General features: G+C 42.6%; 1 pseudogene; it reads right to left on the bottom strand.

Annotated features, from left to right (window-relative positions):
- Nucleotides 1–3,569: 3,569 nt before the first annotated feature.
- Nucleotides 3,570–4,659, bottom strand: LOC148359295 (cyclin-G1 pseudogene; annotated as a pseudogene).
- Nucleotides 4,660–14,918: the final 10,259 nt, after the last annotated feature.

Here is a 14,918-nt window from a genome sequence, read left to right as displayed (position 1 = left end):
GGATTAAGGGATCCCAGTTCGAATCCCGGCTCGTCCGTGTTACATTTCGAAGTGTCCTTGGGTAAGACATTGAACCCCCAATTACCCCCAATAAGCAGGTTAGCGCCTTACATGGCTGCACAGATCACGGTCGCTATTGGGAAATGAGAAGCACAATGTAAAGCGCTTTGGGAAGTCATTGACTTAAAAAGCGCTATATAAATGCAGATCATTTCATTTCATTTCACGTTATGTCTGGCTTACAACAACACAAATGTACACAAGCAAGTGTTCATTTGTACACATTGAAAAACTGTGTTTGGTAGTGCTCCATATAAAGTTGGGTCTGTCATTTGACGTGCCCTTAAAAAGTTAAAAGTTAAATGTAACGCATAAGGTAGAAGGAAAGGGGAGTACAGAGGAAGGGCTTTATGTTCTTCATTGCATGTTTTTGTTTGTGAAGCATGAAAATGCTAAAAATAAGAACAAGCCTGTTTCAAATACAGCCCAAAAGCCATCTTGAATATGAAGTAAGTATAGTTTATTTGCACTTTTAAGAAATCCATGTACTTGATGAATAAGCTGACTGAGGCTCCAAGCATGACTTTAAGCCAGGGGATGACAGCCGAGAGTAACAAAGTTTAAAATTCCGGACATCACCTTTAAGTATTGATGACAAAGTACTTATATTTTTTTCAATCAATCACCAATAGGTGTAGTTGCTGATCGTCATCAATCCAACCCATCCATTTCTGAATCCAAACGCTGGGCTAAATGTCCATCAAATATGCCAGGTTCACTGTCTTCACTTTCAAAGTCACTTTACATACTGATAAACAGAATTGATGTCGGCTTTTGCTGTAGCTTGAATGATAGTGCAAGCAGACACGTTACTCCTAGCATCCGCCTGGAATTCTGGCAAGATTAGAGTTCATTATCATCAGACGAGGCGGCATTAGCAAGACACCATTGGCGATCAGCGCCTTGGGCGTACACCTGATGCCATTATTAGAGATGCTTCAAGTTGTGTTAATTACTTTGTTTGGGATCAAATTGGCGACATTGGTTACGTAGCGTATTTCCATCATCTTATGGCATTATTAAAAGTTTTCTGTGGAGATACAGAAAAGTCCAATGTATATGAAAAGTAATGCATGTTGAAAGAAAACAGCTCGCTGATGCGAAAGACACAGTGGAAAAATACTGTCCGGTTGCATTGGAACTAGCACCAAAAGCAAAATGCTGATTGTCAGTGGTGACACTCATGGAGGTCGTCAGCTGTGTGCAAGCCTATAGTCACAGTTCAAAAGCAAGGGTGGCGCGTAGAAAAAAACATAATGCACTGCATAACATTAAAACCCGTCCTTTTAAATACAATCAACACCCACATTTTTCCATTAGACATTCTCATGGTTTCCACTACAATGCCCGCCTTACAACAGCAAGTACACACAAGACACATTGCACCACAGGGCGTGAAGCACAGTTTGAAGAAAATCAAATTAAGCTAACCCAAAATATACTAGATTTTTTGGATGCACCTTAAAAATAGTTGGGGTAAAAGATATAACAATTTATGTTAAGGTTAGATGAGCCACTACTTGGGTTGATTTGATCCAACTTTTGGGGATGTTTTTAGGACAAAGAAACTCAAAAAAGAGTTGATATTTATATAACTTGTTTTTGAATGCACCGCAAGTCCAGCACAAAGTGTTACTGGTTGCTTTGACCAGGTAAGGCATGGTTTTTGCCAACTGAGCCTTACTTCTGAGTAAGAATCGTCTGCATCGAAAACACCAAAGCAACACCCATCCATCCATCCATTGTCTTCCGCTTATCCGAGATTGGGTCACGGGGGGGAAAAAGGTTACACTATTGCGATAAAGGTAATCATTTTTGCAAACAATTAATGCCTAGTTTCAGGGAATGGGGCTTAATAAAAATAATAGAATATACACTGTATGTCCTTTACATAAATCATAATAATTTGTGTGAAGTCTTTAAAAATGTAATTATAGGAAAAAAGGTCAGTATTACCTCTATTTTGTTTAAAAAAACAACCAAATTATTGTGTAATTTCAGACGAAACATAGAAATAACAAAAGCTTTTCACAGTCAAACATTCAGTTCTAGATAACAGTAAATGCAAGAGGATGGTGTAATAATAGTCTGTAGTTTGCCATAGTCTGTGGTCTGTGTAGCCCCTTAAGACTCCTTGTGATTAAGGACTATACAAATAAACATGACTTGACTTAAATTAATATCATCACTGTCGAAATAAAAATGCTTATTTGCTGCAGACTCATCGACAATCGATCACTTGAAATTTCAGATCATCAGTGTAGCAAATTCACCAACTTTTAGGCGTTGTTAAAATATGGCCTAGCGTCATCCACAAAAACAATCCCTGCAATTAAAAATCATACGAAACCATTGAGAACCGGATCGTTTGTGTAAATAAGGGTCAATATACTTGAGCGGAGTACAAAAATAGACAAGACTAAACTAAGCTCAGCTTCCAAACAATGTGATGTCCAGCGGTTACCCCTGAGTTCCCTTAATGGTCTGTTGTGCAGGAAGTTGTTGACTGGAGGGACTTGAAGAAAACACCCAAATAAAGACGGCAATAAACAGGAAAGGCACCTGGTTCATGAGTGTAATGCCTTCGGTATCTGACACACACCCAAGGACTCATACTTTTGTTCCTTCGGGTTTCCTCATTGACGGATATCCCCTATATATGTTCCTGTGTGTACACTGATATATCTGGAATTGGTATTGTTATTTTTCCTCTGAAGAAATTTAGCCATTAGAAAAAGGAAACACGTCAGAGTGCATGTTGGTTTAAGATCAGGTAATGGTGTAATTGTAATCCTGTGCAGTCCTATGAGACATTTTTGTGATTAAGGGCTGAATAAATAAATGTGACTTGACTTGACTTGACTATACAAATACTGTGGTCTCACAGAACACAAGAAATATTGTGATAAAAATATTTGTTTTCTGCAATGCAATTAAATAACCAAAAATAATTCATAGGTAGTATACTTAAATCTGTGGCTTATTTTTTGAAATACACACCTTTCTTTTTGTCTTCGAACTGAGAACAAGGGGATGGGAAGGAAATAGGAGTACTGGAAATTGAACCAGTGTGTACACCTATAAGAATAGAATTACGCAGCTCTAATAAAACAATCTACAAGAACCATTCCCTTTATTATAGCGCTAGAAAGTTTTGCAAGTTCCTTTTGGAAAAATTTACTCGTAGTTCAATAATAAACATTGTAGAAGTTAAAGAGGCAACTCCGGTTGAAGTTTACAGAGCCAACTTTACACGTATGTGTCGAGATCACCGACTTTTCCAACAGGGCCACTTGCGGGAATTTTTACGATAACGATCAGAGTTCCTGTTCAATGGGTCGACCCTGCTAAAATACTTAGGTACGGATTCAAACAAGAACATACTCGCACGCGCACACCCTCAGAAGTCAAATTGAAGAAGGGTCCTTGACAATTTTCTACTTCCTGTTACCGTCTGGAAATAAATTACTTTCATTTAAAGAGCGCCATCTCACAGATGAGGATCTTTAAGTAAAAAATGAATAACTTGACGCAAGTCCACTGACAAATTAAGCCAATTAAAAAGGAAGATATTTGAGTCAGGTGACAACAAGATGACGGAGATTTTAACAAGCCGACTCGGGGATGGTGGGAAGGTGAGTGATTTTGTAGTAGCTGTGCTTGAGTTGGCGGGCGGTTCTTCCGGAAATGGTCCAGCAAAGTCGCTGACTGTTGGGTCTGGAGCACTTGGAGGTGGCGTATTCAGCCAGGCATTTGCCGACTAATTCACGCACACGCACCAGATCGCCCTCTCTAATAGTAAGAAGGTTCCGCAGACTTTCCAGTGTCCCTGAGAGTTGGTCCCTTTCCTCGGGGTCATGGTGATCGTCCAACTCAAGACACAGCAGAGCCATAGCAAGAAGAGATGGCTTTATTTTGGAGAAGACAAAGGAGCAGTGGCATGCTTTTAACTGAGCTTCCAGTCTCTCCAGGCTCAAGATTTTTCCACTCTCTGCTCCTAGCTGCTCCTGGACATAGCTGTGAAAAACCCGGATGAAGCGGAGGGCAGTGGGGGCCTTCACCTTCCAGTTAAGTTTCTCCATAATGATCTTCTCCATGCGCATCATGTCAGAAACAGTGAAACGGTTTTGACTTATACGGATCAGGTCATTGGCAAGGGGGATGTTCTTGTTCTCTTCGGAGGACTTCACAGCAATGTAGAAGCAGCAGAGGCCCACACAGGACAGATGCTTTGGTTGAATCTTCATGACCGAGAGGAAGCGATCGAGCAGGCTGATGGCCAGGGAGAACGTCTCTGAGCTGAAACCGAAGAACCTGCAGAGCGTGAGCAGGTCCTTCACCTCCAGCTCCCTCAGTCTGGTTGTCATCCTCAGCCCGTTGTCTGAAGTGCTCTCAATGTTCCGCAAGCCACTGAGTTTCTGCTGATAGCGGCCTTCCAGATCTGTTAAGGCCTTCAGCTGGGCTGCCAAAGTTGGCGCTCCAGGTCCCGTCACTGTGTCGATCATCTTGGCTAAAGTTAGTACTGTAGGGGGTAACTCCGGAGTAAAAGCGGGTGAATTCGGTGTAAAACACCCAAAATAAAAGTATGGACTTTCTTTTAAGAAATGTGCTTAGTTTTCACGTCGTATGTATAAAAAGAGTCTCACCCTTTGTCATCACGTGGTTTGACTACGTTTCATTTATTGACTTTTCCCCAACATTATCTCTTATAATCCCATATATATATATTTTCCACTAGCTGTTAGTTTTCAAATTATTAATCTACTTGATGTCAAATAATCCATATAGAGATTTTACGAAAATGTAAAAAAAGAAAAACTGCAAAGACGGCGGCGGAGAGTAACACAGCTTCAAATTCTGCACAGCTTCTTCAAAGAGAAAATAAGAAAAAAGACTGTCAGGATAAATTGGCAAAAATATTTACTAAGTTGTGCTTAGAAAATGGCTAAAGAATGATGCATCATCACAGTAGTGCAATAACAAGACATTTCTATTTTATTGCTCATAAACATCAAGTATTGAAATACAAGTTGTAATCATTGCTAACATTTTTTACATTTAGATTAAATAACAACAGTAATGATTAGATCTACTTGCCTCCTTTAAAGACAATCAGTATTATTGAAGCATACAGGGGAATTCATTTTTAGTTTACATAAATCAAACTGAATCAAAACGCACTTGTCATTTAATAATTAGTAAATTTATTCCACTTTTTGTGGCACTTCATTGCTTAATCTACACCCAAGCTCCACAGAGTCAGATTTTAACTCCATCCGTTCAACTTTCCCCAAGTGTAAGTCCCATTCCTCAAAACCATTGAACCTGGCCTCTTATGCCAAAGTTCAAGTCCTGCTCCGTGCTCGGACAAAAAGTTGCTACCTCTGAGTCTTCGGTTGGATAGACACAGTCAAGAACTAAAATGATAACGAGGGTTTCCCATTTGGTGGGGCTGAATCTTTTGAGCAAATATTCAGAAGTCAGTAAGGAGCTTGAGAGAGGGGATTAGTGCCTAACTTGACCTTCCGGGCTTTCAAAACAAACCAGTGCTAAAGCTTCCAGTGGGAAGGGAGTCATCTCAGGCTTGCTGAAGCAAATTCCTCTTCCCCTCTGACACTTGTAAAGCGCTCACCTCACGACAAAAGGAGCAGTGCATGTCAAGAGGCGACCAGGCTACTCGGGCGGTTAGTACTTGCCGGTCAGGGGGAGGTTAAGCCAAAAGCCGGAAAAGAGTGAAACCGAGCCCCAAGCGCTTGTCAGACACAACGTTAAACCCATGAGCTACTTTGACGACTAGGATGTGGATGTTGCTTTGAAAAACGGCAGTTACTCCAGGAGTCAGTGGCGCCGCCTCAGATTTCTGCTACTGCTACCGACAGCAAATTGTAGACACGAACAATTTGAAAATATGTCTCAGTGATGAGAGCGATGACGTTTGTGTGTAAACAGTTACAAATAAATAAGCCTACACATCATTCATTATTAGGTTGGTGGAGCCATTTCCAACTATCTTCAGGCAGTGAGCAGGGGACACCCCAAACTGGTTGCCAGCCCGTCGCAGGGTACAGAGACAGACAACCCACTCGCTCATTCACACCGAGGAACATTTCAGACCGGCCAATTAACCTGCCATGCATGTTTTGGAATGTGGGAGGATACCGGAGTGCCCGGAGGAAACCCACGCAAGCACAAGGAGACATGCAAACGCTGCGCAAGAAGGCTGGTAACTGGATTTAAATAATCTGAGAACTGTTCCGTGGACACGCTAGCCAATCAGCTGCAATGCCACACGTTGGCAGAGCAATAAAGCAATATTTAAACTGTAGCCTTGAAAAACAGTTTTATTGTCTTACCTTAAAGGAGCTGTCCAGAATTTGAAAATGTTCTACTTGCTATAGCTATATCCTGGCTTAAATCATCTTTTAAGCCTCTGTCAGGCTGCTTTCGTGACAAGTGCTAGTATGCACCTTTCTCACATGTGCTCGAATAAACTCATTTTTCATCTTCTTTGGGATTTGGGTAGGCGTTTGGACGGTATTTGAAACCATTAAGCTCTAGGAAATAAGCCCTAGGACAACCTACATGAAAACAGCCTGATTTTGGTCCGGCCAATGTGTCGCATGAGCCTGTCACATGCATTTTTTCTCATGTAGTGTGACACGCACAATGATTTGTCCGCTCACGTCTCACCACCTCTGAGAAAAAAATCTGGGATGTCTGAATTTTGGGTTGCCTTGTCAAATTATGACAAGCACTACATGTCATGGGCCCCCTCGGGGTGGTGCGGAAGCATAATGCAGAGGCAAGGATGAAACCAACAATAGGTCGTTTATTCGGTCCAGGTTTGGTACACAAATGAGACAGAAGAAAATATAGAGAAAACAGTATCTTGATCACCAGAGGTAGTTGTCGAGGTCCGGTAAACTCACATTGGCGAAAGCAACAGCCCAAATTTTCGACAGGCAGAATTTTGTGGTTGGGAAAGGAAAGGCAAGACTTTGGTACACTGTACCAGAAGACAAGAGTGTCAACGATCTGGCAAACGTTCCCAAAAATGGCAGTGCGTAAATAGTGAGCAGGAAAGGTGATTAAGGTACAATCCGAGAAAGTAACACCAAGTGTGATTGGAAATTAGAGCCAAGGAGGAAGTGACCAAAAAAGGAAAGCGAGAGGGGGAGAGTGAGAGAACCAAACCTGACAGCCAAACTGTGACACTACGACAACCTTCGATAGTTTTCTCAGTGTTGACCAACAGCTAGAACTTTTGGTATGCTTAAATTAAAAAAAAAGAATAAAACTCATTGCGAAATAACACAGACGGCTGATCTCCGGTGAAATTTGGACATGGAAAACAAGTTTGTTGAGAAGTGGCAGCACTATCCCTGTCTCTTTGATGTTTGCTAAAAGTTCATTTGATCGTTCCAATAAAAAGTCTGTATTTTGTATTAATTCCTGCAACCACACAAAAAATAAAGAGAGAATCCGTGGGATCGGCTAAAGCAGCTTAAGTTTTTTAAAGTTAAATCTGATAAACATCTCTGATTGAAAAATAGTATGAAATGAACAATGTATTCAGCTATCTGAATGTTGGAGACACTGTGTCATGATTGCCAAAATGAATACACCTGTGGCAATCGTTTGGCGCGCAGGAGCGCGCTCTCTGATTGGCTGGCACTCTCCTCTTAAGCTGACAGCGGCCAGAGGAGGGTGTCAGACCGTACTTGTGTCTCTCTGTGTGTTTCCCCAGATTACCAGTACCAAAGGCTTCTCCTGCTTGATTCCTGCCTGCCTTCGGTGTTGACCTGTTTCTGCCCCATGCTTACGACCTGCTCTCCTTCCCTGGCAATCGACCTGCCCGCTAAGACGTATCGATTCTGTCTACCTGTCACGGAACTGCCATTCCGTCCAAAGCTGCTAGCGATCGACAATCCTCGGCTTCCTAAGCAAGCTCTGTCAGCTCAATCCAATAAAGATTCCTTTAAAACGAATGCAATTGGGTCCGAGATTCCGTCCTGGTTCTTGACAGAACGGTCTGATCACAACATGGCCCCAGCGAATTTTTCTCTCCCCACCGGAGAATGCGGAAATGCTGATCAGCCCTCTGCGTTTCAGCGCCTACTCCTGACCGAAGGTGCGGTACAGCAAATCGCCAATGACGTCACCACCCTGGTTCAACAAGTGCAACAACACCAGCACTTGTTCGAGCAACAACAGCAGCGTTTGGAGAGTTTATCCGAAATGCTTCAGCTGCATGCATCCGTCCCGGTAATTCTCTGCCTGCCGCGCCGCCGCAAGCTACGCCCCTACCGCTCGTGAATCTTCTAGACCCACCAGAGGCTATGGAGGTGGATCGCACGTCGCTGTCCGTCGAGGAGCGTCAGCGTCGACTCTCTACCGGCCTCTGTCTATACTGTGGAGGGCAAGGACACCAGGCACCAACCTGCCCGTCAAAGGGGGAACTCACCAGACGGTTGGAGTCGTCCGGTTGGGTTCAGTCCACACCCTGATCTCCCCGACCGGAAGGCCAAGGCTCCAAGTGGACCTTCGAAGTTCCGGGTCAACCCAGTCCCTGTCCGCCCTTGTGGACTCGGGCACGGAGATCAATATCCTGGACGCGGCCTTCGCCCGGAGTATGGGGTTAAGAGGCGTGCCCCTTCCAACCTCAGTTCCTGCCCAAGCTATGGATGGGCATCTATTGGGCACGGCAACACAAATTACAGAGCCAGTGGAGATGAGACTGTCTAGTAACCGCCGCGAGTGGATATGTTTCTACCTGCTTCCTTCCCCTGGTCAACCGCTCGTCGTGGGACAACCGTGGCTGGTTAAGCACAACCCTCGCTTGGACTGGCGGACAGGGGCGGTCCTGGAGTAGGGGGGTTGAATGTCAACGAACCTGTTTTCACACAACCTCTCATCCTATCGTTTCCAGGTCTCCTCCCGCAACGCCTGACCTATCTGAGGTTCCCATCAGCTTGCCAGTTCGCAAGTCCCGCCCGCCTGCTCACCAGCCCGGCCCGTCTGCTCGCCAGCCCGGCCCATCTGCTCGCCAGCCCGGCCCGTGTGCTCGTCAGCCCGGCCCGCCTGCTTGCCAGCCCGGCCCCTCCATTCGCCTGTCTCGACATCAGTCTGTCCGCCTGCCCGACCCTCCGTCCGCCTGCCTACCTGACGCGCCGTCCGTCGGGGTGCCTGGACCGCTGATCCGTCCACCCGGTTCGCCTCCCTGCATACCAGCCCACCGGTCTCAACGTCCATCCGCCAGCCTGTCCCGACATCCGTCTTCCTGCCTTCCCACCGGTCTCGACGTCTGTCGGCGTGTCTCGAGACCGGTCTGACATGAAGCCTGCCTGCCAGTCTGTCTATCGCCCGAATCTGGACCAACCAGTTCCGCGCCGAGGTCATTCCCGAGGTTCCGGCTCATTGGACCCACCACCTGCCGCCCTTTCGGGTGCTGGCGAGGGGGTCTCCATCCACTCAGAAGAGTTCTGAGGACTGCCTGTGACGCACCTTGGGATTATCTGTGACGTATTTTGGGATTTACTTGTGGATTACCTGTGTTTTTCCTGTGACTTTTTCTTGGTTTGCCTGTGATGACCTGTGACCTACCCTTGGATTAATTTTTTTGTTTTGGGACTTCTGGAGCCGTCCCTTGAGGGGGGGCTCTGTCATGATTGCCAAAATGAAGACACCTGTGGCAATCGTTTGGCGCGCAGTAGCGCGCTCTCTGATTGGCTGGCACTCTCCTCTTAAGCTGTCAGCGGCCAGAGGAGGGTGTCAGACCGTACTTGTGTCTCTCTGTGTGTTTCGACAAATTACCAGTACCAAAGACTTCTCCTGCTTGATTCCTGCCTGACTTCGGTGTCGACCTGTTTCTGCCCCACGCTTACGACCTGCTCTCCTGCCCTGGCAATCGACCCGCCCGCTAAGACGTATTGATTCTGCCTACCTGTCACAGAACTGCCGTTCCGTCCAACGCTGCTAGCGAACGACAACCATCGGCTTCCAAAGCAAGCTCTGTCAGATGAATCCGATAAAGATACCTTTAAAACAAACGCAATTGGGTCCGAGATTCCGTCCTGGTTCTTGACACACTGGGGACAAGAGTGGTACCAAATTATAGCATTTTTATTAGAAGTACTTCTGTTTGCTGTTTTATGCATATTATCATTATCATTTTAACATTTTTGTTTAACGGGCTGGATTGAAAAGACTGATGCGCCACTTGTGGCCCGTGGGGCATACTTTGCCCACACTTGGGCTAAAGTCTTTTTGGTTTAAGATTTCTAGTTTGACTACATGGAGGGTCAGAAAAACAGTTGTGTAAACTGACAGCGCATTAGTCATGAAATACCCCAAGAATTGCTGCGTGTGTTCAAGGCATAAGCCTATCTTTAGAGCAAATACAGTACTCAGTACAGGAAAATTTTACTGTAAATTGTAATCTCCAGTCACTTATTTTTTTGTAATGGCTCGACTGTTTTTCACTGCTTGGCTCTTTGCCTTTTAGAGGCTAATATTATGCTAAGTTTTGTTCTGTGCCATTATTTACACATGAACCCTGCTTCAAACAAAACTATGTTGAACTACACGCCACTCAGCCATCAAAGGGAGTGTGTGTATTATTTAGCGCCTCATAGTGGTAAAAAAACGAATTTATTAAAAAAAGAAAATGTGTTCTTAAATTGTTTCAAAGTTAAATATTTTATGTATTATATATTTGAGTATGAATTAAATATGTTTTAAAAATGTCCAACTGAGTTTAAAGAGGCATTATGCTATATTTTCCTTTGCGCTTCTCTGCTTTCATTTTACTTTTATCAAGTCTGTCAAGGGCAGAACAAATCCCCGAAAATATTTAAAAAAGGGTTTATTCGAGCGCGTCTAAGAAATGCACTTAAATCATTTGCTACTCTTTCGACATATTCTGTCTTGAAGTCATGAATGCAGCCTAAGTTTTCAAATGGTGCACCTCACCGTTAAATAATAACAAAAACACATGAAATATCAGAGGAAAGTAGATTTTTCATATACTTGATGCATTTCTATTTATTTGACTTAACATGAGCCTCTCTTAGAGATAGTTGTAATAATTGAGAGCCTTACGGGTGGCCGCAATAATAATGAAAAAAGCCTGGGCAAAAAAAAACTTTGCTGCACAGTGCTGCCGGTAAAAAGAATAACATTTTCAAATACCGTTTTTTCCAGAAAACTATATTTAATCCTAGCTTACAGTGTCTTGTAGTGAGTTCAGCAAAATGTCAGTTTTATAAGGTAGTCATTGAACCAGAAATAGTTTTCTTTAGTTTCCATTACTCCCTTTTATCTTCAAATAAAACACACATATACTGTATTGCCGATATTATATAACGACGCTGGAGAGAGCGTATTAAATGGTAAATCAATTCACTTTAAACTGGTGTTTTACAGTAAATTCCGCTCATATAAGACTGAAGACATCCTCCAGGAGGACCAGGAGAACCAAAGCTCGGGGTTCTTCCAAGTCTCGTCACATCGTCTAGTATGCCTGTTAGCAACACATTCTTTTTTGTTATTGCGCTTTTCCTGTACATTAAGGCAGTGTTATCCTACGCTAGCGTCTACCTTTCAATGTGCCCTTATCTTCCATTTCAAATGATTTAAGCGGCCCACATCTGCGGACTGCTGACAGGTTAAGACTACGATTGGGTGGAAACAAAGAAAGGAATGGTTTGCTTCACGATATGTTGAAATAATGCTGGACCGGCATTTAAACGTGTTTGGAATTAAAAGGAACTGATTTGTTGGCCGAATACAGAAACGTTGCAGACGTTATCCATATGCATTTCTCAGTCGAAGTCATGGTAAAACAATTTCCATTTGCATTCAAGAAAAGCACACTATCTTTTATTTTTTTCTATCATGACATTGTGCAGACTTACGCATAGGAGATCAGAGTAGGGAATTCCAATGGGAAAAATAATTCATATAATATTATTAAAACAAGTTTAGAGTAACTTTTGGGTTTAATGTAGAACATCAACTGAGGATCGGGTTCTATTCCAAACTTGGTTCATTACCTGTTTTATATGTTTAAAGTTTAGTAGAAACTCTCAATAAGGATAGAAGACATCCATGGATTTTGTACTTGCAAGGAGAACAGGGAGAGAGAGCCCAAACCTCAGTTAAGAAATTCCAACCTTTTTTAAAGCTCTGAGTCCTTTCTTTTAATTAAATATACTACAAAATTAGACCCGCCCTCAAGGGTGTGGAATTCAAAGAACTGTAACATTATTGGCTGATAGTAACAACGATTTAAACAGTTCATAAAAGTATAAATAACGAACTGACATCCTACGTGTGCATTTTGTTTTTATTCCTTTTGGATTGATAATTTTTTAGCAAAATTCATTAACTGTAACTAAAATAATAGTTAAATTAATGAAGTGAGTTTTTGTCAGATTACGAGACTGATCAAATAATACTTCATGCTGAATTGCTTCCCCCCCGTTTGTAAATTTGGCAACTACTTCGAGTAATGAATGATTCTTTCCAAAGCTGGATATATTAAAACAAAGCAAACCTTCTTACAATTATAACTCATGGATTGTCTTTGGAGTCAGGGTGGCATTGTCTGAAAACGTTTTTTAAATTATTTTTGCTTAAAGTTTTATGAAAAATAGTTAATTTTATATTGAAAAAGGAAAAATTTCCCTAAAGTAGCATTTAACGAAAAACCAGTTAATAATAAGGAAGGATGAGTAATTTAGTGAATACATAAAACTTCCAAATGATCTGACAGTGGATAAGAATTTTCATTTTCAGTGCAGAGGCAGGGAAAACGAGTATTGCGAATATACTGTATGTTGGATTACCCGCACTTACTTTCTCGGAAGGTGAAGCAAAAAAAGAAAAGTTGGTTGAACCAGCGGGAAAGTGACGAGGCCCTGAGATGCTGCAGGTCATGACAGGGAATTTCTGGCTTGTATACGTAACCTTTAGGCAACCTGCATATGTTATGACAACATGAGCTTGAATGTGATGGAAGCAAAGCACTTCGGATTTGCACTTAAACCACTGATTCAAGGAGACTGAGAGCTTCATTTCAATGGCCGAAGATCTCATGGATGGGCTTTGTAACTGGGGACATGCTTTTAAATACACTGGATCAAGAGTCTACAGTTCGAACACAGTGGCAATATTTGACATGCGCGGATAACTTTCATAGTATACCAATAAACCCTTGCATTTGTTTGTAAACTAATGACGTATCCGATGGACGGGGCTTAGCCTGGAAGCAAAAGCTAGGGCGAAAGGACATGTCAACAAGTTTGTGCACTAAAAGTTTAGCATTGTATCATCAAAATGGATAGCGTTGACGTCAGTTTTAATATGACGTCACAGCATATAGTGGCGGGAAATCTAGACAGCGCGCTGGTCCAGAGACTGAGTAAACCAAGCAGTCATTTCTACTTAGTTGGTTGTTAAAATGTTGTCATGTTGTGTGTTTGTGCGCTAGAATCAGAAAACAAAACCTTAGTGATCTTAAGGTGAACATTTTCAGGATCCTAGAAGACACTCATGATCAAAGAAAACGAAGAGAGTTGTGGTTAAATGCATTTAAGTGAAAAGATTGGACCAGGGTACTCATCAAAAATGCTCTAGTTTGCAGTGCTTAATATCAGGTAAGAGAAAATAAAGGTTTATGAATTGTTACTATCAAGTCAATTTTACCTATTATGTCAGTAAAATATGTTTTTTGCTTAGCTTTAGCAGCAACTTCCTGTCTAGGTTGTTCCTCCTAAATATTCTTAGGAAGTAAAGACGGTGTTGGACCTTTTGTCAAGTCAAGTCAAGTCAAGTCAAGTCATTTTTATTTGTATAGCCCTTAATCACAATAAGTCTCTAAGGGCTTCACAGATTAGTACACTATGTTACACAGACTATTTTTCAGACGACAAGAAGAGTAGGTTATTATTCATATGCAATGGAGTAGAAGTGAGTTTTAAGTTTAGATTTAAACATTTCCACTGAGGTTGCAGATCGGATCTCAGGGGGAAGAGCATTCCACAGCACCGGTGCCCGGATGGAGAACGCTCTCGAACCAGCAGAACACTTCTTTGCTCTCGGAATCACCAGAAGACCGGCACTCTCAGATCGTAGGCTTCGGACCGGGACATAGGGGCAGATCAGATCTGAAAGATAAGAGGGAGCAAGTCCATGTATGATTTTGTACAATACTAAGAGAACCTTGAAGTCACATCTTTGGCTAACTGGGAGCCAGTGCAAGTTAGCCAAAATCGGTGTTATGTGCTCGTACTTTTTTGTCCTAGTTAAAAGCCTCGCTGCGGCATTTTGTACTAGCTGAAGAGACTTGATTCTGGACTTGGGAGACCGGAGAGTAGTGCATTACAGTAATCGAGACGGGAGGTAACAAATGCATGAATTATAGTTTCCGCATCAGACTGAGACAGTATTGAACGGATTTTGGCAATGTTACGAAGATGGAAGAAAGCGGTTCTAGTAATTTTCTTTACATGCATCTCAAAGGTTAGATCAGGGTCAAATATGACACCTAAATTTTTAACTGAGTCACTCTGTGTGATGTGACATTTGTCAATGTTCACAGCAGTTTTTGAGAATAAGTCACGGCATTTAGATGGACCAATGACTAACATTTCGGTCTTTTCAGAGTTAAGACGCAAGAAATTGAGTGACATCCACTCTTTTATCTCAGTGAGGCAGGCCTCCAAATTTCCACAGTTTAGTGTGGAAGATTCCTCCAACGGAAGATAGAGTTGAGTGTCGTCTGCGTAGCAGTGGAAGCTGATATTGTACTTGCGAATAATGTCACCTAATGGAAGCATGTAAATGTTGAAAAGAAG

Source organism: Urocampus carinirostris, chromosome 9 (assembly GCF_059441175.1).
Source record: "Urocampus carinirostris isolate Australia breed hairy pipefish chromosome 9, RoL_Ucar_1.0, whole genome shotgun sequence".
NCBI classification, from domain to species: domain Eukaryota; kingdom Metazoa; phylum Chordata; class Actinopteri; order Syngnathiformes; family Syngnathidae; genus Urocampus; species Urocampus carinirostris.
Note: the sequence above shows the minus strand (reverse complement) of the source record. Positions and strands in the feature narration are given on the sequence as shown.